A 24673-nucleotide genomic window follows, 5' to 3' on the forward strand; every position below is an offset into this window, starting at 1 on the left:
TAAGGGCCCAGTTCTGCCACCCTTATTTGCATGGGGTGAAATTCATTACTGGGAAAGGGCATCACAAGGCATATAAATAACTTCATAGCACAAGGATTATGCACCCTACTTTGAGGGTTTATGTAGGTCTTTAGTGATGAACAGGCCTTGTACTGATCCTCTGCCCACTTACTCCATGCATAGGGCCTTTCATATCAATGAGCAATGGTGGCAGATTGGGTTCTGAAGGTGTCAACATGATCTATTAAAATAAAGTTAATTATTATATATTTTTAAAGATTAATTTAACTATAATTACCCTACCTACCTTGCCATAAAATATTCCAATGCGAGGGGCTATTGTCTAATAAATGTATGTACTTCTTGGATAACTGGGTTTGATTTTATGTCATTCATTCTAGTGCACACTTACAGGCAAATTTAGCTTTGATATAATCCTCAGATGACCTCACTGAGTTGCACTAGCTCACACCACTCTTGAATATGGCCTTTACTCTTTGCTTATAACATACTCTACTGAGATGTAAGTGTCTCAGCCATTCACAATAAAGTGTATATGTATTTCTCATTTATGAAATTCCTCACACTGATTGGGCAACAGAGACTGAGTTGAAGAATGTGTTTCATTGGTTGTGGACTTTTGAACTCTACATATATATAAGCACATGAAACAGTTACATCACCTTCTCAGCTAAACATTCTCCTCCTCAGACACGTTTTCTATGTTTATTTTAAAAACTTTCTACTCTCCCTCTTCCACAGCTTTTGCAACAGCAGCTCCAATGGCAAACAGTACAAAATTCAGAGTAATAGTAATAAAGATAATGAGTTATGAAGCAAATGAGATAAATAGTTTTCCATATCCTGGGCTATTGGTCTTTAGCCTCAGAGTATATGAAACTCAGCAGACAATGCTACCTGCAAACAGGGTGCAATCACAAATCATCAATTACCTAACCATTAGTGATATTTGGAAAATGGGGGGAAAATCATGATATGTTTTCCATTTTTTACTGTTTCATTTCAGCAGAAATTTGCCCTACTAACTATGAATACTGCCACATCTTATTTTTAAGTACAGTTTATACTTAACATGCCATATTATTTATTTTAAAGACTAATGTAATACCCATCATCATAGGGTATGTCTACACTGTCAGCGGCAGTGCTGGCAGTGCAGGATCTATTTTGCGGGTTTGATTGAGCAGCAGTGAAGACTCGCTCAATTGAACCCAGAAGTCAACTGTGTTAATCCACCCCAGCGAGAAATGTAGTGCTGCCTCGATGGGAGGGCATTTCCCATTGGTGCAGTGCAGTGGTGACACTGTGGTAAGTAGACGGTAGGAAGTTGATGGGAGATATGCAAGTTACTGTACGTAGCTTGCGTATCTCCCTTTGACTGCCGCTGAAATCCGCAGCCAGTGTAGACCAGGCCATAGGGAACTGGAAGCTAACTGGATGCATTTGCTGCTAATACACACATGTGTAAACCTGACTACAAAGTTCAAGTATACTCTAAGAATGTAAGAACATAAGAATGACCATATTGAGTCTGACCAATGGTCCATCTAGTCAAGTATCCTGTTTTCCAACAGCAGCCAATGCCAGATGCTTCAAAGGGAATGAACAGAACAAGGCAATTATCAAGTGATCCATCTGCTGTCATCCAGTACCAGCATCTGGCAGTCAGAGGCCTAAGGACATCCAGAGCATGGTGTTGCATCCCTGACCATCTTGGCCAATAGCTATTGATGGACATATCCTCCATTAACTTATCTCATTCTTTTATAAATCCAGTTATAGTTTTGCCCTTCACAACATCCCCTGGCAATGAGTTCCACATGTTGACTGTGCGTTATATGAAGTATTTCCTATTATTTGTTTTAAACCTGCTGTCTATTAATTTCATTAGTTGACCCTGGTTCTTGTGTTATATGAAGGGGTAAATAACACTTCCGTATTCACTTTCTGCAGACCACTCATGATTTCATAGTCCTCTCTCATATCCACCCTTAGTCTTCTTTTCCAAGTTGAACAGTCCCAGTATTTTTAATCTCTCCTAATATGGAACCAGTTCTGTACCTTTATTCATTTTTGTACCTTTTCCATTTCCATCTTTTTGAGATGGCATGACCAGAACTACACACAGTAATCAAGATGGGGGTATACCATGGATTTATAAAGAGGCAATACGATATTTCTGTCAGATCTATCCTTTTCCTAACAGTTTCTATCATTCTCCTAGCTTTTTTGACTGTCACTGCACACTGAGTGGATATTTTCAGAGAACAATCTGCAATGACTCCAAGATCTTTCTTGAGTGGTAACAGCTAATTTAGACCCCATAATTTTGTATCTATAATTGGGATTATGTTTTCTAATGTGCATCACGCCTTTATCAACACTGAATTTCATCTGCCATTTTGTTGCCCAGTCACTCACTTTCATGAATCCCTTTATAACTCTTCACAGTCTGCTTTGGACTTAACTATCTTAAATAATTTTGTATCATCTTCAAATTTTGCCACCTCATTTTCACCCCTTTTCCCAGATCATTTATGAATATGTTGAACAGCACTGTGCAGCTCTCTGGGGGACACCATTATTTACTTCACTCCATTCTGAAAACTGACCATTTATTCCTACCCTTTGTTTCCTGTGTTTTAACCAGTTACTGATCCAAAAGAGGACCTTTCCTCTTATCCCATAACTGCTTTCTTGGCTTAAAATCTTTTCTGAAAGTCCAAGTATTCTACTATATTCACTGGATCACCCTTTTCCACGTCTGCTGACCTCTTAAAAGAATTCTAACAGAATGGTGAGGCATGATTTCCCTTTACAAAAGCTGCGTTGACTCTTCCCCTAATGAAATGTGTTCATCTACGTGTCTAATAATTCTGTTCTTTAATATAGTTTCAACAAATTTGCCTGATACTAAAGTTGGGCTTACCAGCCTGCAATTGCCAGGATCACCTCTAGAGCCTTTTTAAAAATTGGCGTCACATTACCTATCCTCCAGTCATCTGGTACAGATGTTGATTTAAATGATAGGTTACATATCATATTTAGTAGGTTACATGCCATTTTGTGATATAGGAATATGTTCAGACATCGATGATAATAGCATTAAGGTCCACATGATATGTATTGTGTTACACATTTTCTTCTTCAATTCTTGTCATTTCTGCCTTTGCAATTGCAAAACTGTCATTTATTAATATCCATAGATTTTTGTTTCTTTACACTGTCTGTACTTCCAAACCTTTAGGCCTGCTGCTTCTAATTTTGCATTCCAGCCCAACTCCAGGAGCTAAGATTCAAATGTATATCATCCAATGGTGGGATCAATTCACTTGTGTAACATTAGTTATTTGAACCATTATGTTGACTGCATTTTTATTTTTTAACCTTTGCTTGGAAAGCATATTATTTTGGTGAGTAACCAGATGCAGCATAAAGTGCACAAGAGAGGAGATCTACAAATGGGCTTCTAAATTTAGGCTACTGTAAAATAAAATAAAAAAAATCATTTAACTGGAGACTCTATTAGGTCCAATCCACCCACAACCATCTGGAACAATAACTTATCTGTCTTATTTATTTATCTAAACAAAACTTTGGACATGATGAGAGTGGAAATATGGAAATATGTTGAGTTTTGTTGAAATCATTTGCATGTTCATCTTATCAAATTTCCAAGACTAGAATGACTGAATTTAGGAATTACTGAATGACACTGTAATCTGAAATTTACTGTTCTATGACCCAATCCTGTTCCCACTGAAATCAATATCAAAATCCCACTGATTTCAATAGAAGCAGGATTGGGCATAAAGATACTTCTAAAAATTCTAGATGGTAATGCAAATGGCAGTAAATTTGCCCATAATACTACACATTACCATAATAGCATTTGTCTGTTAGCACTTTCATTACATTTTAAAGAATACAAAGGGTCAGATTTTCAGGAGCACCCAGCTTCCACATCACAGAGGGCTTGAGACATTTTACAGTGTTTCTATTCATGCTCAGAACTCTTTGGAAGCAGAGTAGGCTTTTGATGGCTGCAACTCAGTCAGTCGTGGCTCCCTGGTCATGTGCTAAGGCAGAGGTCTTCAAAGTGTGCAGTGCGCCCCGCTAGGAGGAAGTATGGAGAAACATTATGAGGGGAGCGGGAACCCCCACCACATCGGAGCTAAGAGTCAGAGCCCCCGTTATCCCGGGGCTCATAGAAGGAACCACCGGGGCTCTAGGGCTCACAGCTGGAGTCCCCGCTGCCTTGGGGCTCACAGTGGGAACTCCCACCACCCAGGGCCTAAGAGAGGGAGCCCCTGGGGCTCACAGTGGGAATCGCCACCACCCCAGTGCTGAGAGCAGGAGCCCCAACCACTGCAGGGCTCACAGCTGGAGTTCCCACTGCTCGGGGATGAGACTGGGAGTCCCCACCATCCTGGGTTCTCAGCAGGAGCCCCACAGTTAGCTTTATCTGCCTGGGACTAAAAGAAGGAATGCCATCACCAGCCCATCATTTCTATATCAACAACTACCTTTCCTGCCTTCCTGTTTAGTATCATGTGTTGTCTTTACAACAAGCAGTTGTGCAGTGCTTATTCTGCTGGTGAGTTTGACATTTCTTCATGTCTTTTTTTGTGTGGTGAAAAATGAATCGGTACTTATTGCCAAAAGATAGTAGTATTCCAAAACAAAAGCAAGAAGCTGAAATGGCTAAAATTAATACAGAGAAAAAATCTGCAAAAACGAGAAAATAAGATGAAGCATGTTTGGATTTTGGTTTCACTTTCATTGCAATTAATGGAGAAATTAGGCCTCAATGTGTAGAGTGTGCAGGAACTTTAGCAAATGATAGCCTGAATCCAACAAAATTAAGATGCCATTTAGACACAAAACATGGCGATCTGGTAGGAAAGAACGGAGTTTTTTCACATGAAAGCTACAAGAAATTAATAAACAAACTAACAAAAAAACAATGAAAAATGTAGTATCCACCCCTGGAAGTACTTTAAAAGCATCATATCAAGTTGCATACCACATTGCCAAGAATGAAAAGCCTTACACAACTGGGGAAAAATTGACTCTTCCAGCTGCAGTTGATATTTGGAGGACGATAGTTGGTGACAATGCAGCAGAGAAGTTTAAAATGATCCCAGTGTCAGACAACACAGTCAGTTGCTGAATCTCTGACATGTCAGAAAATATCAAAGCACAGCTGATCTCTCGACTGCAATCTAGTTTATTTGCAATCCAGTTGGATGAAACAACAGATATATCAAAAGAAGCTCATTTAATTGCTTACCTTCTGTACTATCACAAAACATCAATATTGGAAGATTTTTTGTTCTGAAAGCCAATTAAGATGCTTGCAACTGGATCTGAACTGTTTAATGTTTTAAACTACTTCCTAATTTCTCACGAGTTGAAGTGGGAAGCCTGTGTCGGAATCTGCACAGATGGAGCCTCTTTTATGTCTGGAGGTAGGGCAGGCTTGAAAGCCGAAGTGCTTGAAATTGCTCCACATATATTGTGGACTCATTGTATGATACACCATGAAGCCCTTGCAAATTGAAACATGGATCAGAAATTTACAGATGTTCTGAGTTCTGCTATAAAAATCGAGAACTTTATCAAGACGCAGCTCACAAAGGCATGTCTCTTTTCAATGCTTTGTGCAGAAATGGAAGTGGAGCATGATGCTTTGTTGTTTCATATGGAAGTCAGGTGGCTATCCAGGAGGAAAGTATTGCAACGCATTTATGAACTGAGAAATGAAGTTTCACTTTTTCTATTGGATTTGAATTTCAGTAACACAGATACATTGTGTGATCCCTGCTGGCTTGTGCTTTTGGCTTACCTTGCTGATATTTTTGACAAACTGAATTCTCTAAATGTCTCATTGCCAGGAGCGGAAAGTACTATTTTTGACCTGCACAGCAAGACATCAGCATTCAAGAGAAAGCTAGATCTCTGGAAAACAAAGATTGAAACAGGTTTAAACATTCCATTCTTATTGTTAACTGATGCTATCGAGGAAACAGAATCTGAACTATTGAGTGTCCTGGAGCCAATCAAGAATCACTTGACTTCTCAGAGCCAATTTGGATAAATATTTTCCTGAAGGCTATGCACCCCTGAATGACTGTCTTATCCAACCTTTTGTAGCTGAGGCAGTGACCTTGTCCCATCTCTCAAATGACACTCAGAAGCTGATTGAACTTCAGAGTGATAGGACACAGGAAATTCAATTTAAAAAACAGTCTTTGGGAATTTTTGGTTCCAAGTTGGCTCGGAATATCGTTTTGTCAAAATGTGCGATCAAAGCTCCTTTACTGGCTGCTTCATCTTATTTGTGTGCGATCAGATTCTCTGTGCGGGCTATACTAAAGACAGAGTATCGTTCAAGACTGGAAGTGGAGGACAACCTCAGAGTGTCGGTTTCAAAAATCTCCCTATGAATTGATAAACTGTCTGCAGAGAAACAGGCACACCCTTTTATATTACATATTGGTGTATTTGAAATTTACAGGTGTAGGCAAATTAAAGTTCTATTAAGGTCTCTTTTAGATTTATGAGTAGGCTATCACACATACTTTTGCATGTGTCTATTTTTGTCTGGGTTGGGGGGGACATGACCAAAAATTGTAACTCAAAGGGGGGGCTCAGCTCAAAAAGTTTGAAAACCACGGAGCTTCTCTAATGTAGGGAGAAGATCTCTTCCTATCTCGTGCTGTACCTCTCTCTGACATTGGATACCAAATATGCCTATCTTGACAAGAAACCTCAAAGATGAATGTACTTAAATGGTTTAGGTTCTTTTTTCTCAAATTGAACCAGAGGGTGATTATGGGCAACTATTCTTCACCCCCATATTATTCAGTAAGGATCAATTATCTCTTCCTATTATTCAACATCTATTTTTTTACCCACTGGGAGAGCTGGTGAAACAACATGGGCTAATGTATCCACAGTATAGATGCAACACTATCTCTTTATGTCAAAGGTAAACAGCACCATCTCCCAGCATTCTCAATATTTACACCTGGACGGCTAATGCTGAACCCAGAGAAGATTAAGGAAGTTAGATTGAAGTTCTGCAGGAAATTCAAAGGTTAAGATTACCACAGCAACATTAACTTAGTCATATTAAAGCATATATTTAACAAGACAGTCCCAAATATATTACATCTGTCATGTGTGCGCTGTGGCCAAGTTATAGTTGCTGTGGGAACCTTAACTGAATTTTCTAACTTTGTGTGTGTTCAGTTTTGCACTAACATAGCCTTTTGCATTTAGTTTGTTAGTATTCTCCAAGGTTATATGCTGCATGCTTTTTTCTTTACAAGCATAAATATTTTGTCATTTAAATTAAATCTAAATCCTATATAGTCTTTAAATGAAGATAAGATCTGCACAGATATTAACAGAAGTAGGAACATGATTCAGGAACAACTACCAAATTTCAATCCGGTTAATTTTGTGTGTATAAAATAAAAAATGGGAGTGATAGTGAGGACTATTGTGAGTGTGGTATCGAGAACCAAACCTTTGCTTGTTATATTGATGTGTTTGCTAGAGCCATTTACATTCTGTTCAGGTCATGTAGTAAGAGGAAAACATCTCAATCCTAATCCGTGAAAAAACCTTGAAAGTCCCATAGACAAACATCTGTGGTGGCTAAAATATCAGGTGAAATTAATGGGAATGTTTTGATTTTTCTTACCTGTGAAACATTCACTATGGATGACTATGAATCTCATAGATTTGAGTGAACTGAGATATATATATATCTGCCACTGGTTTAGCAACTGCCAGACATTTCTTCTTCCCCTCCCCCTATAGCCATATGGTACAGTAAATAAGCGCTATAGGTTTTCCTAAACTAGGTACACTCCAGATTTCTTGTTGAAAATACAGTTCCTGTATTATGACTGTTACATAGTGCACAATGTTTGTCCCCTATAAGCACCTTTTCCTGCCTGTGCCTTCCAACAGCCGGATAATAACCTAGAAACTGATCTCACACCCTGTGTTTAGCAGACACCTTGGGAGAGAGAGAGAAAGAGAGAGCAGGGTGAATCAAACCGCTTAGGGCTGGTAGCTTAGAAGGGGGCCATATGCCCTGCCTGGCTGCTGGGGTGGTTTTCTCTAGGTTGGTCTGACCCACTCGTCCCCCCAGGGGACTCAATCAGACAAAGGCGGGGGAGTGGGAATGGGACCCTCCCTGTAACGTCAGGGGCAGCAGGGTAACGCCGCCAGCCTGAGCCTTTGTGTGGGGCTGACCAAGGCTCCCCAGGAGAGGGCGGATTGTAAAGCGGAGGAAGGGGGGGGGGGGGGGCCTGCCTCGGGCACTGCGGCACACGGAGGGCAGGGCAGGGCGTGCAGAGTCCGCCCCAAGCGCTCCGAGGGACACGAGAGCTTCTCGTCCCAGCCTCGCTGCCGCAGGCCCCGCTCTCCTCGCCCCCAGCCCGCCCCTCGTCCCGCCGGCCCCTGTCGTCCCGCGGCGGAGGCAGCGCTCTGGGCCCGAGCGAGGCGGCGAGGACCGGATGGGATGGGACGGGATGGGGCGGGGGCCAGTCTCCTCCGGCGGCTCAGCCTGCGTCTGCTGCGCCGCTGCCGCCTCCTCCTCCTCCGCCTCCCGGCCCCGCCGCGGCGCCGGCTGCTGCTTGTTAATTGATTCAGGGCCCGGACTGGCCCGCGGGGCCCTGTGGGGGCGGGGGAGGGGAGGGGAGGGGAGCGGAGGCTCTCCCTGCCTCCCCCATCCCTCCCGTTCCTATAGTAACACCGAACTACCTCCAGCCGGCAGGGCTCGCAGCCGCCTCTCCGGATTGGTGGAGTCTCCGGATGGGAGGGGGGGAGAGAGGGGGAGCGGAGCTGGGGCAGGCCCGGCCGCAGCCCAAGGCAGAGCGCGTCCTCCTCCCCGCCCCCACCGAGCCGCGGCCGCACGAGTTCCCTTGGCGACCGTGTGCGCCGCAGCCGCCCGTGCTGCCCACACCTGCCGAGATCCCTCGCCACAGCAAGGCACCCGCCCACGCTGACACCCCAAGGCGTGCTGCTCCCCGGGACACGGGCACACGCTGACACCTCACCCCAGTGACACGGACACCCCAACACGGACAGTGACACCCCAACATAGACACTGCTACTGACTGACACTGACACTGTCACCCCACTAAGTGCTGCTACCCAGTGACACGGACACCCCAACATAGACACTACTACTGACTGACACCCCAACACGTGCTGCTACCCAGTGACATGGATGCCCCAACACTGACACACACACTGATGCCTCAACATGGACACTACTACCCAGTGACACTGACACCCCAACATGTGCTGCTACCCAGTGACAGGGAGACCCACACACTGACACACTCTGACACAGGCACCCCAATACATGCTATCCAGTGATACCGAAACTTCCCAACACTGACGCACACTGACACTGACCCCCCAACATATACACTGCTACCCAGTGACACGGACACCCCAACACTGACACACAGTGACACTGATACCCTAACACATGCTGCTACCCAGTGACACTAACACATTAGCAGTGATACACACTGATACACCAACACATTCACCACTATCCAGTGACACAGACACCCCAATGTGTACTGCTAACCAGTGACATGGACATTGACACAATGACACTCACACCCCAACACGTATTGCAAACCAGTGACACTGACACCCCAACACTGACACACACTAGTACTGACATCCCAACACATGCTGCTACCCAGTGATACGTACACCCTAACACATTCTGCTACCCAGTAACACTGACACCCCCATATTGACGCAATGACACCGTCATACACTGCTGCGTGCACACACATCACAGTACTGACACAGTCATAACGCACATACCAACACTTATTGACACCCAATGACACTGACATCTCCCAACACTGACACACACACTGCACACCCACTGATCCACACACATCAATACTGTCACACAGTCATAATGATACACACTAACATACTGCTACCCAGTGACACTGACACCCCCAACACTGGCAAGCAGAGAAACTGACACACATGCATTACTGTGCACACACACTCACACCGGTACTGACACACACAGTCATAATGACACACATCTCAACACATATGGCTACCCAGTGACACAGACAACCTTAATTCTGACACTCAATGACACTGACAAACACACATACCAGTGCTGACACACAGACACAGTTATAATGACACATACACCAACTCATACTGCTACTCAATGACATTGACACCCCCACCACTGACATACACAGTGACAATTATGCTCCCAATACTGACACACACATTCTCTCAATGTCTGTGTAGTGTGCCAAGCCATTTGATACATCCTCATCAGCCAGGTGAAGAGCCGAAGTTGAACTATGTCAGCGGGTACTTGTCATGGATATGTGACATAGTCTGATGTTGACTGCATGGATATCGCTGGTCGTTAGAAAATCCCAATTTAAAGAGGTTGGCTGCACAATTGCCCTATCCTATTTGAAACCAGTTCAGGGATGACCACAGGCGCCTTGGAAGGTCAAAACCTGATGGGCAGATAGTTGGGTTGGTGACGAGAGTGATTAATAACTTTCATCACTGATTACTTGTTACAGCAAGCAGATTCCACTGTCATATCAAGTGGGGTGGCATAAGTGGCCATAAAAGGTGTCTAGAAGACAGCCAAACTGGCGGGTGTTGAAGAGGTCTGAGTACAAAGGCAAGTCACTGTTCTCACGGATCTTGGCCAGGAGCATGATGGAGGCCCCCTCATGGTGAATATGGGGCGATGCTATTTTACTAAATATTGGCAGCCATGGCAACAGAGTTGCAAGTAAAGTCCCGCTAACAATGCACATAGCTTTGGGCAATGGATCAGCGTTCACATCACACTTTCCATCAGTACCCATGCTGAGGAAGCTAATGATCCAGCCAGTGGACCAAATTTGGTGACAAATTTTGGTCATGTACCATCTGACTGCGACCTCAATATATCGCCATGCTTTGACTTTCAAGCCATTGGACCAGTGCCTTGAATTCTTCAGCTTAATGTTGAGGCTCTGTCAGCAGCCAAGCGCAGCATCATTAGAGCTTAACACATGCATTGATACCAACACACACCCACACACCAACAGTTACAGCTACCCAGTGACACTGACACTGCCAGTACTTACACAGACAGTGACACATACACACACACCAATACTGACATGCAGTGACACTGACATACATACACACACAGTGCTGCGCACACAAACATACACCAAAACTGACATGCACTGTAACAATGACACCTCCCGTACTGACAGGCAGTGACACTGGCATTCACACTGCTGCACACACTTACATACACACATCAACACGGACATGCAGTGACAGACATACATGCTGCTGTACAGCAAAACTGACACACATACATTAACACTCACATGCATATACTGACACTGATGCACAGTGACACAGACAACAAAAAGATCACCTATGTGACAAAGTACTATTGAGCAAAGCAGGGATCAGAATAGGAATAATTGCTAGTCTAATTAAAGATGTAGCCCTGAACCTAGGTCCAATAAGACCACGCACTTAAGAGCTGGACAGCAGAAGGCTTCAGCCACTTCCCCTGCATTTCCACCTACACAGAAAAGCTCCATGGCATCAATCCAAGACACAGCCCTAGCCCCATCACTAGCAATAGGCCCACAGTAGTAGAAACATGCATAACCAAACCTGCATACTATAAGAAGACGTTTAATAATATGATAGAAATAAAAGCTATTATATATTTATACAATGCAGTAAACTCTCATTTGCATATTCTGGATGCTCTTCACAATTTTAGCATAATTCATTATTCACAAAATTAGGAAAATGATCTCATGCTATAAATAGCTAGAAGATACAAATCTGCCCTTGATCTCTGGACACAAGACCCACATCTCTGATTTAACTCACAATACCATGACATGACCATACCACATGAGCCATGGCTAGGCAAAAGTAGCCCTGCCCACTGCCACAGTGGCTATAAGGAACAGCGAGTACATGCTGTAAAGTTGTGGTGTCCAACTAGTATCCTTAAAGGCACTAAATTGTGGCTCTCAAGGGCAAAAAAGAAAACTTGTATTTGATTATGATTTGCAAATATGATCCCTGAGCCCTGTGATTTTTAATTTGATGAGTTTGAATCAGTTCTGTCAGTGTGTGATGAGGCAGGATGTTGTCTCCCCAACTGTATCCCTAAAACAAGCTCTAGCTTGAGCAAAGAGCACTCTGGACAGCTGCTTCAACTTCTCTGCTTCAACTGTTCAGTTGCTCCCCTGCTGGCTGCCTGTTTTATTGCAGGGGAAGGAAGGAAAGAACGGCTCAGGCTGCTCTATTGTTTGCTTTTCTGCGGGCTGTGGGAGTTTGATTGGCTCTGCATGAGCCTAGGTGAGCACATAGTTGTCTCTCTTCTCTCACACAGCTGTCTGGGGCAGACCAGAAGATGGGGTGGGGGAAGCACAGATGTCCTTAACTCAAACAGCTATAGAGGTTTTTGTTTTAGGTGCAATATCAGCGAACTGTTCTGTAGCTTCCTCAGTAAGGGCCTAAACCTGATTCTATGCTATTGAAGATGGCTGGAAAAGTACCATTGTCTTCAATAGTGCAGGACTGAGACCCCAAATGATAATACAATACCAGACCAATAACACCACAATCTATGAAAATCAAATTGGTTTCCTCTGTGAAGAAAAAAACAACCAACAACATCTTTACTCTAAAGACACCCAGAAAAATATAGCCGGAAGATATCTGCTTTCTTTACAGACTTTAATATAGCTTTCAAATAGATTGTTGCCAACTCTTGTGATCTTATTGCAAGTCTCATGGTATATGCTGTTTTCCTTAAAACCCCAGCTCGTGTAGACAGATGATTATGTGAAAATCTCAGCTTTCATGGAGAAAAAAGGGTTTGTGGCCCTTATGGTTGCAAAGGAAAGCTTGAAAATGTGATTTGGCTGTACCCTAAAGGCTCAGAAACCAGAAGGCAATAAAAGGAAACCAAAATGTATTGTTGTTAAAATCACATGATTTTTTGGGGCCTGAGCCTGACTCATAATATTTGAAGGCTTGGAGTTGACAGTGCAGAGCTTTTGACTCATTTTGGCACCGAGGACTGAGCTGTAAATTGGTACAAAATAGAAATTATGGGAAAATAAATGACTTAATTCAATTCATGTAAGAATCTATCAAATATAGGATAAAAAATAACTAACATGGAAACAGAGATATAAGCAAGGAGGAGTGAAACAGGGATATCATATCAGTGTAACATTTTCCAATATAAGATCTAATAATTTCTTTGCAAAACTCCCCAAACTTTGGATTCCAGCTAAATAACTCAAAAATAGAAAGCTTACTGCAGGTTGATGCCATGAAACACTATGTCCTACACAAGTCTACTGAGAAGCTTACATCTGCTAGAAATCTACTGCAATACATGGGCCCTCCAGGGTCAACCTTGAAAAAAATAGAAAAAGCTCTAAACAAAACGGAATGAAATTTTATAACAGAGATGTGAAAATTGAACACTCCTTAAATTACACATATTTGGGCCCCATATTAGACAGGTCAGTGAACTTCAGATTGGTTATAAAAGCATTGCAAGAAAAAATTCTGTGGGCCTTCTATTACATAAAGAAACCACTAGATAGACACAGCACTCCAATACAGCTACTGCTAAAGAACATTCCATTCTGATGCCATCTCAACCAAAGCAGCAAACACTCCCTCCACTGCAAAGATTCAGAGGATCAAATACTAAACTTAAATGAAAGTATGATTCACTCCATATACTTCCACTCTTTGGGTTGCATAATTCTCATGTCCTGTCCTGTGAAGGAAACAACACCATCCAAAACTGAAAACTGAAAAATGTTCAGGATGCTAGAACAATACTCAAACCATGTAACAAAGCATGTGAAAAACAGATATAAACAACAACAGGCTAGACTTCTCACTCTATTACAGTAGCAGACTACCTCACTGCAGCGAAATGTGCAAAGTTCAGGCAAACTCTCACCAAATACAGAATCAGTGACCATAAACTAGAAGTAGAAAAGGAAGACACAAACCACAATCCAAATTGAAAAAGGAGGGTCTGAACAACCAGTGTAATAGAAATGGAGTGATGCTTTCTACTTCAATGTCCAAAATCTGAGTGAATTTGAGAAAGATATTTCACCAAATTATCAGGAATGAAAAAAGATCCTTATCAAAATGAATTGAGGAGAAAACAAAACAAACAAATAAATAAAATGGAAAACAAACAAACAAACAAACAAACCCTGACCCAGAGAGAAAGATTGCAGAGATGGAACTTTGCGGTGTAGTAACCTGCCAGCAGATCACTTGAAGTCACCATTAAAAACTACAAAACCAGGATAAGGAAAGAGCTCTACTGACAAATGGGTACATAGGATAAAACCCTAGACATAGAATGAAACCTCATTCTGGGCAGTTTGTACCTGCCATTGACAGATAACTAAGGGGTCTATTTCTTTTGCCCTGGGAATATTTGTACAGCTTGTCAAGCCAGTAAAGTATTATTGAATCAAACTGAATTTGATTTCACAGACATACACACTAACATGAACACGTACAGACGGGCACATATACACACACCCTAATAATAACTGAGCTGCAGCTGCTCCTGCTGTCTCCCTAGCAAACAAGCCTCTAGGATGAGCCCCATCCCCCACTTAAGGCAGCCATATAAGTTGTTTCTGTTTGATGAGAAATAACCATATCTTTTCCTTTCTTGAAGACACCGCGCTGGAGCCCAAACAACAATATTGCAATAATCCATCACAGGAGGACAAAGTAAAAAAGGACTAGTCTATGCTGACCAGTGAAAATCTGCTAGCATTTTTCTAGTGAACCACACTTCCCTAACCAGTGTAGAGAGAGCTTGACATTTATGATTTTCCTGGTCAGTGCAACCTGGTCTTATATAGAGTTTGGGTTGGAAGTGTGGTTCATTAGAAATATAACCTATTTTCATTAGATACTTAGCCATTCAGAGACTTAAGTTTGGTAGGTGTTGGACACACTCCATTCACATAGCTAACTCCATCCGAGAAGGCTAGTGCTGCTGAACATTTCTGGATGAGTGAGTATTGTGGTTGTTAGAAAAGGCAGAAAAACAACTATGTATGATTTATTTAAGATCTGAGGTATATAATACGGGATATGCATCATGCCCCCATTCTCTCTGGAGGGTCCGGGCTCTTTGGCAGGACTACAGCCCAATGATGCACCTTGGTGTCCCCTCAGACTGTGGTGCATCATGGCAGATGTAGTCTGACCAGGGAGCCCGACCCATAAGGAAGAAGGAGGGCACGAGGTATCCGAACTGCTCCTCAGCACAGAAGGCTGATACACCTGTACATTGAAACATTTTGATTCAGGAATGTTGGGACGTTTCAGTTACATCAAAAATGTAAAAATGAAACATTTTAGAACGTTTCACTCCATGAAAAATGTAGCTATTTTGACTTTTTGTCCCAATTCAGGATGAAAACAAATGTCCAAACATCAGAATTTCCCACAGGACTGAAATTCTTGTTTTTCCTCAGCTATCACTTGTGATGAAGGTGAAAGTAAATCTAAATATTTAGATAATATTTTGACAGCAGCTATGTTCATGGACAGCCATGATACTAGCCCTTAGCACTAGCACCATGGTCTTACAGTACATTCTCCACAGACTCTTGTGTTACCAGCCCTGACTCTACCAAAGAGAACCTATCAGCTGAAATTTGGCCTGAAATTAAACTTCGTAAAATGCAAGGTTTTATCAAACCTAAGACATATAGAAACATGTCCACAGTTGGGGATTGTTTTTGTTTGTTTTTTAAATTCCACAACACAGTATCACTAATAATGTGGTAGGGAAAGTAACTTATAAACAAAACTGAAACTAACTTAATGCTTTGCCACTGTCCAAGATGAGAGAAATGCAAAATAATTTTTACTATTATTTGTATTCGTATTAGGGTTGCTACCTACCCAGGTTTTCCCAGGATCATCCCTTTTTTATGGTAGCTTTCCTGGGAAATCTGTAAGGGTGCTCAGTACACACTGCCAGCTGTCCAGTTTTATCAGCTCAGGATGATCCTGGATTTCCTGTTTTTTTGTATCTCAGAGGTGGCAGCCCTAGTTTGTACTTCTGTAGCACCCAAAGGCCGCTGTCAGGATCAAGGCCCCATTGTGCTAGGCACTGCACAAACACAGAATAAGAGTTAGTTTCTGACCCAAAGCATTTATATGTCAATAAAGAGCATAAAAAGTGAGAAAATAAACTGGATTTTTAATTTTTTTCCATTTTGAGTAATCTAAGTTATTATTAGTGGGATAAATATACACATATGTGTGTTTAAAAGAGATGACATTTAAAGTGACTATCCCTTTAAGATTAAAGTTTGTGAGTGAATCCCCACATTACTTTAGTGTATGCGCACATACTATGGCATCTCTCTCTTCCTCTGCATCAGATATGAAGGAGGGCTAGAACTAACCAATAGTCTGTCCCTGCTTTTCTGGAAGCGGAACCAGTTTTTAGAGAGAATTGGAGGAGACTGGAGTCAAAACCACAGTTTATTAAAATCAATGGATGTCTTCAATGGGCTTTGAATCATGCCCTTGTTCTCAAAGAAGTGGGGTCAAGGGTCTCCAGATCCTGACCTCCCCAACAAAGAGATAGTTTTGGCAGCTGGAGGAGCTAACTAGAGGAAGGGGGCTCCCGTACAAGCAAAACTGATATTGAAGGGGAAAAGATTTGTTGGAGCTAGGGGGTTGATCCTCTATTCCTGCAATTAGTCTTCTCCAGCATCACAGATGCCCTTGCTAACTGTTCCTCCAGTGGATGTGATCTGGAGTGGCAGAGAGGCAGTATTATCTGCATGTGCCCTAGAGGGTATTGGTGCAGTCTCTAGCTTCAAAGTTAACAGCATTCAGGGCTGGTAACATGGCTGTCTACAAATATTTTGCAGTAGGCTGTTACCATAGACTCAGCTTAATATTTTGCATTTATATTTACTGGATCATGGAGTAGTCTCCCAAGGGAAGAAGAGAAAGCCGCATCATGTAAGTAATTTAAAACAAGATTGGACAAAGCACAAAATAATATACACTAGGAAAAATATTTCACTAGTAGGGGATGGACTTGATGACCTGATAGGTTTTTTTTTAAAATCTCTAATATCTCTGATTATAATGCACCTTTATTTCAAGGGATCCCATAGTATATCACAAACTATAAAGTAGAAAATGCAACCACCTCTGGGCAGATGGCTATAGTCAACAGTCAGCCTGCACACAGCATGCTGTACAATAATGAGGAAAAGGAGAGACCTTATCATTTTTACTATTGAACAAATCTGAGTGCTGTATTCCAATATCTTAATAGAGCCAGCGTACACAGAGGAATGAAAAAGTGGGTAAGTCACTGAATGCTGTAGTGTAGGGCTCCACTGTGGATGTGATGCATTGTGGTTTATTAGGAGGCAGCAAAACATGTTCCAGTGAACCCTCCAATAAGTTACTATGTTGTTTTTAGTACATCCTTTAATCCTAACTCTTTGTTTCAGTTTGATTCATGTTCTAATGAACAGTTAAAGAATAAAAAACTTTCTTCCTTTTTACATGAAGAGATAAAAAATTGCAACTAAGGTTCCCTGCTGCAGGTAAAAAATGTGAATATAGTACTTGGTTCATGCTCAGTTAGAGCACAGAATACTGCTAATAACAATTATGAAAATTCTTACCATGTGCAAGTTAACTGTTGCAGAAATAAAAGAATACTCATTAATCTTAATTGTACAGGAGCAGGCTATTTCATCTAAATCTTTTTGTTGGATTAATTGACTATGCCTTAACTATATTGGTATAAACCCATTCCACGCATTAGTAAAAACAAGGGAATAAATAGACTAGGGCAGGAGAGTTTGCAAAAGTGTGATTAGTAATAGGGATCATTTTTCTAGGAAGTGCCCTGATCTTTCTTTCTTTCTTTCTTTCTTTCTTTCTTTCTTTCTTTCTCATTTCAACATCAAAACAACATTCTTCAGGGAAATAAGTCCATTCAGAGACCTGCTTTTGTGATCATTGACATCTATTCATTTTAGATATCAGATCTGCAATCAAATACTGTAAATTCATAGAAAAGTTTATACAGAAGTATCTCTCTCAATTTGATAAATGTGGGAACCAGTGTAGATCACAGATCTGAAAAGCGGAATGGCAAGCATGAGTTCGTGAAATTTCACATTGCTAATTGTGGTTTAGATACAGATTTTGATTCCCAGCCCTCAGCTGAGCGGTGCCCGAACATGCTTGAGAAGATGCATATAGCCCCTGTGGAAGGTGCAAATGGTGAATCTGTAAAAGCTCTGAAGGAAGCCATGTGCTTGGATTACCGGAAAAGTAGCAGATAGACTGAGGGGAGGGAGGAGTAACTGGAAGGAAAGTAGTGGGAAAAGTACATTTTATCTTATTGCTTATAGAAGCGGTGCCCAATTCTGTTCCCTTACTCATGCAAGTATAGTAGTCTCATTGATTTCACTATGGAAGTATTTCCTTTCACTATGACTACCTATGAGTATGGCAGGAAAGATTTTTGTCCTTACTGCACAGATTAAAAAGAAGGCAGACAGGTTTTATTTTTTTTAAAAATGGGTCCGCTGGGTCTTCAAAATAGTTAAAATAACTGTTGTAACTCATTCTGCTTTCTTACCATAAAGGCCAAATAAAGCTGGTATGCTGCATGGGTTTTCTTAAGGGTTCATCACATCTAATACTGGCAAGGATACCTACAGCGTGAACAGCTCTAGGGTTACTTTTGACTAAACATTTGCTATAAGAGATTTTTCCCTTTAAAGGAGGTTGCCAAAATGGTTTGTAAGGGTTCACTTTTTCAGTCACTGCCTCATAATGCATTTTCTCTTAGATCTTCTTTAGATATTTGGTTCTTCACATCAATGGCTGTAGTGAAAATTAATTGGAAAAATGAGGCTATGTGCCATGGCTGAAAATTTCTCCTGAGCAAAGCCCTGCTAACACTGATTTTAGTGTGCAGTAGCAGCATGTTTCAGCTGAATGGTGAAAGGTGCTCTCCATCTGCAGATGTCAGGCTCCTAACGATCATGCGGGTCAGGACTGAACATATGGTTGAGCAGTGTTTTTCTAATCTTGGTTCTCCTGGCAGGACCTGTTAGTGCTGTGGACTTTGTTTACAGTGGGGGAGGGGAAAGAAGTGAGGGGGAGTGAGAGTTGGAATAAATGGTCTGAACAGTCCCAACTGTCCCTTCATCAGAGAAACACAGGCTTTGTATTCTACATTGCCTTGTTGTGTATTTCATCCATTTGGGAGGAATAGATTTGATTGCTTCTGCCCTTGCAAAATGAACAGCTGTTGTAAGAGAAATAAAAATAAAAGAGGTTTGTCCTCTGAATTATGGAAATATAATTTAGTCAGACAAAAAGGACCGAAGTAACTTTTTAAAAACCACCAAACAAGTTTACTTTAGAGCACTTTATTTCTCAAAAATTGATCTTCCCACAAACAAAATTTAGTGCAGAATCTGCCTTTTAAAACAAAAATCAGTCAGCAAGGTTAGTGTTTGTGAAAAGCATCAGCCCAACAGCCCAGGAGACCAAAGTCTTCTATCCACACAAGAGATAACAGCACGTGGGGTGCCAGCTCAAGCCCCCATCTAGCACTCTGCTCATGTGTCTCAGCTCTCTCCTGGGGGCTAAGTAAGTCTAGTCAGTTCTACTCTAGAGCAGGGTGCATATTGGCGGTATTGTTAAGAGGATGGGCAGGGATGGAGTGCCACTGTGCTCTGGCGATTCCTGGCCCCATCTGCCATTGCAACTTGGTGTGATTTACTGCAATATGCTCTGAGCTGCATTAGGGCCAAACCAAGCTCTAGTTAGCCTGAGAATCAAGGGTGACAAAAACCACTTATGTCTCCTCACCTGACTCTACCATTAGCTGCACCAGGAACAGCAGAAGTTCATCTTAAGATCTGGCTCTTGGTCTCTCTGTTGAGATTGCTATTACAAGGGTGCCAATTAATGGCATTTAATGGTCTGTTGCAGCAGTTGTTTTGGTGATGGAGACAGATGTCCCCTGGAAACTGTGCTGAGATCATGAACCCATTTCTTACAGGCCATTGAAAGGCTGTTCAGAATCAGAGATGGAAGAGATTAGGTCATCCAGTCCACCCCACCTGCCAGCACAGGATGTCCCTACACCATGTCAGGTAGTAACAACTTGCAGAAACAATAAACCTAGACAACATTCAAACCAGTGATCTAGAGGAAAGGACGCTATATCCTGTTAGCAGATCCATCCTGACTTTTTGAAGTTTTCTATAATTTAGCCAGGATTATTTTTAAGTAATTTAATTTTGGTTTTTTAGTTTTGTTACTGAGCTGTGTTGAGCTATGGCCATGGAATTCTCCTGGAACCCAATTATAATGTGTGGATCTTGTTGTAGTCATACCACATTATTTATTAAAAATGGTCCCTCTGGGAACATCCTCACATCTGAGGTTATGAGTATTTGGAAAATAATTAAAAACACATATTTAATTTCACTAGCAGCACTTTGGAGTAATGAGTTCTTATCATTTAAACTTCAGTTCAGTGTTAGGGTACTTTTGTCATACAGTAGTTGCACTTCATTTGTCTGAAAAAAGGTGGCATTATAGATCTACATTGCTTTCTGCCAGTGCATGATTACCTGTAATGTACAACATGCTTTAAAATCGAAGAGGTTAGCTGTTACATTTTGTTGAGACAATAAAAAAATGTTATAAGTAAAAATGTTATTAGTAGGTTTCCTATTACTTTTCACTAACCTGGAGTAAATAATTAATAGCAAGATCACAGGATCAGAGAATAGCCTTCTTTTGAATCCCCTCTCCCCCTCCACTCCCCACTATCATTACATATACTACAGATATAGAGAACTGGCAGTTTCAAGGTAAGGAAAAGTATTACATTAAAAGCATATTTTACATATATTTGGATTTTTGATAGTTTTAGAATAAAACATAAGTGAATTTAATGCAATGAAAGGTGTTGCCAACACTGAGAACTTAAGTTCTGTGTACTCAGAATATATAAAACACTAGTAGTGGCAGCAGGAACTGACCCAGCCAGACTATTTCTAGAACTGAAAATGTAGTTTGCTCTCCAAGCTTAATCAGTTCTTGGCCTGTCCACTGAAGTGTTTCTCATGAAATTTGCAGCTTAAGTGATGCTAATTACCATATAAAGCAACTTGAAGAGAGGAAAGCTTGTCTGTTCTGTGAAAAATAAGTTTAGAGTGTTTTGATGGCAATATTTCTACCCATTCATAGGGACCTCCAGTATTTCTGATTTATTGTCTTCCCACCTCCTGGGCTAGACAGATGGCACCTTCATTGTTTTTTCTTGTTTGAAGATAACATGTGCATGAAGAGGTTACCATTACCCTCATATTTGTTTGAATGTTCTTCACCTTTTTGATGCCTTCCTGTTAGTAGGAGCTTGTGTTTTATAGGTAGCCTGATACTCAACACTATGTCCAGTTAAGAGCATATCTTTTCTGAAAAACATCCAATCTTGATTTAAAAATTATCAGGTGATGGAAAACCCACCACAACACTTGGTAAATTGTTCCAATGCTTAATTAGTCTCTTTATTTTCAGTTTGAATTTGCCTAATTTCAGCTTCCAGATATTAGATCATGTTACACCTTTCTCTGCTAGATTGAGGAACCCATTATCAAATATTTGTTCTCCATGTAGATATTTGTAGACTGCATGCAAGTCACAACTTAACCTTCTCTAAATTAAGCTAAATAGATTGAGCTCCTGATAAATCATGTTGTCTAATCCTTTAGTTATTATCATGGGTCTTCACTGAACCCTCTTCAATTTATCAGCATATTTCTTGAATTGTGAACTCCAGAACTGGACACAGTATTCCAGCAGTGGTTGCACCAGTGCCAAAAACAGTGCAAAAATTCCTATTTGATATTCACTTGTTTATGCATCCAAGTATGACATTAGCTCCTTTGGCCACAGCGTCATGTTCAGATAATTATCCACTACAAACCCCACATCTTTTTCAGACTCACTGCTTCCCAGCATAGAGCCCCCCCATCATGTAAGTATGGCCTATGTTCTTTGTTCCTACATGTATACATTGACATTTAGCCATATTAAAACACATATTGTTTGCTTGCATCAGTTTAGCAAGCAATCCAGATGGTCTGTATCAGTGACCTGTCCTCTTCACTATTTACCACTCCCCCAATTTTTGTGTCATCTGCAAACTTTAGCAGAGATGATTTTGTTTTCTTCCAGGTCATTAATGTAAAAAATGTTCCAGGTCACAAATGTTAAATAGCATAGGGCCATGAACTGATCTCTGTGGGACTCCACTAGAAACACACCTGTTTGATGAAGATCCCTCATTTACAATTACATTTTGAGACCTTTCACTTAGCCAAATTTTAATCCATTTAAAGTATACCATATTAATTTTATAATCAAAATGTCGTGTGGTACCAAGTCAAATGCCTTACAGAAATCTAAGTATATTACATCAACATTACCTTTATCAACCAAACTTCTAATCTCATCAAAAAAAGATATCAAGTTAATTTTATAGGATCTGTTTTCCATAAATCCATGTTGATTGCCATTAATTATATTACTCTGCTTTAGTTCTTTATTCATTAAATCCCATATCAGCCACTCCCTGGGATCGATGTCAAACTGACAGGCCTATAAATACCTGGATCATCCCATTTACCCTTTTAAAATATTAGCATAATATTAGCTTTCTTCCAGTCTTCTGGAACTTCCTAAGTGTTCCAACACTTGAAGATCAACATTAATGGTTCAGTGAGTTCCTCATTCAGCACTCTGAAAACTCTTGGATGCAAGTTATACATACCTGCAGAATTAAAAATGCCTAACTAAAGTTTAACATCCTCCTGAGAATGTAGTGGAATGGAAAGAGTATTATCATATCACCTCTTTTTCCCAAATAAAGAACAGAAATATGTATTGAACACTTTTGCCCTCCCTCTCTGCATTATTATTGATAAGTTTACCATTTACATCTAGTAATTGACCCATACAATTATTAGGATTTTTTTTGTTTCTAATGTACTTAAAAAACACCTTACTGAACTTAAATCTGTTGGCCATAGATGGTTCCATGTGTCCCTTTGCTTCCCTTATGCATTTTCTACAGTTCCTATCTTTTGATTTATTTTCATTACTATCCACTTTCCCTTTCTTCCATATTATTATTTTTTATTTTTTGTAGCTTGTCAAAAGGGGTGACTGGACATGAGGGTGATGGGACAGGTACCTCATTTTCTGTCTAAGACCCCTTTCTAAATCAACTTGATTGACAATATGATTGTTCTGTCCTTCATCCCCAATCCTAGAAATGAAAAAGAAAACGTTTCTGCACATAGAATGTATAAATATAGCTTGAATATCTACTTAAACTGAACCATGGAGGCCAATGTATCAGGCCATTCAGTATGGAAGCCAAGAGGGCTGCAGAAGACTGCAAGGATACTATGAAGTAAGTGTGATACTGCATCAGTAGGGCCTATGTTGCTAGAGGCAAAGCTCCTCCCCTGTTCAACCAGAAGATCATTTTACCAGAATACTATTCTTTTCATGGGATCGCTGCAGTACTGGAACCTGGGTATCATATTTTCTCTCACAGCTACAGAATAAAAAAATTACACTGATTCCCATCAGATGAGAACTTCATGCAAAATGTTCAGGTGTCCGTGGTCACTGCCTGGTGAGATGGGTCTGTATACACTAGCCAAATAAAATCTCAGACTTATCTCAGGTGGCTTTCAGCATTCACCCTATTGTTCTTGTGTAGGAGTGTTGCTTTCGGAGTTCCCCTTCTTCTGGACTGACCCAAGAGACATAGGAGGAAGAAAGTTTTAGTTAATACTGATTTGCTTTCTCCTAGTTCCTGTTGGGTCCATTAATCCCCATACAGAGCCAGAAAACATTCTTTCATTTGAGGCTTTTATATACATCCTATATACAAATATATACAAACCCAACAAAACATTAAATTTTAAAGTAATTAAACATGTGTTGTTTATATTCAATCTCTTATCTCTATGGTATGTGAATTAGCAACAAAGGTTTCCCATTTTATCTCCCTTGATTTCTCCTTATTTTCATTACTTGTTTTCACAATTTGTTTGATTTGTTCACTTATCAGTTTATTCTGTGTGGATTTTATGGCTCAGGAAGTTTCAGAAACTAGATTTCTCAGATGAAATTGACCCTCTTATATAGGCCTGGCAGAGTAAATGTCTGATTTTTCTGTCTCTACCTGCTGGTTGGAGGAGATACAGTATTATCCATTCAGATTGAACCGATAGGGAATAGCAGAAACTATAAATTAGAGTAGGTACATATTCTTTTGAATGCTATGTATATTTTCTATTAGGAACTGGTTGGAGACCATCAGTTTATTTCACTTAGGCCACTAAATGCTATCCAATGGAAATAACTTTAGATCACTTACAGATCTGGACTGAATGGAAAGGAATAACTT

At 40.8% G+C, this 24673-nt stretch overlaps 1 protein-coding gene and 1 long non-coding RNA gene across 2 annotated transcripts in view; one reads left to right on the plus strand and one right to left on the minus strand.

The window, feature by feature from the left end:
* NOL4 (nucleolar protein 4) overlaps nt 1-24673 on the plus strand; it is a 219311-nt gene that overhangs the window by 12349 nt on the left and 182289 nt on the right. The window lies entirely within an intron of this gene.
* LOC137156778 (uncharacterized) lies at nt 3738-8030 on the minus strand. Its single transcript, XR_010920882.1, has 3 exons — nt 7982-8030; nt 5870-5982; nt 3738-4137 (listed from the first exon to the last, which is right to left on the minus strand). It is a non-coding gene; the product is annotated as an uncharacterized lncRNA (long non-coding RNA).

Source organism: Emydura macquarii, unplaced genomic scaffold (genome assembly GCF_026122565.2).
Source record: "Emydura macquarii macquarii isolate MOO-44397 ecotype Brisbane River unplaced genomic scaffold, CSIRO-AGI_Emac_v2 contig_1477, whole genome shotgun sequence".
NCBI lineage: Eukaryota > Metazoa > Chordata > Testudines > Chelidae > Emydura > Emydura macquarii.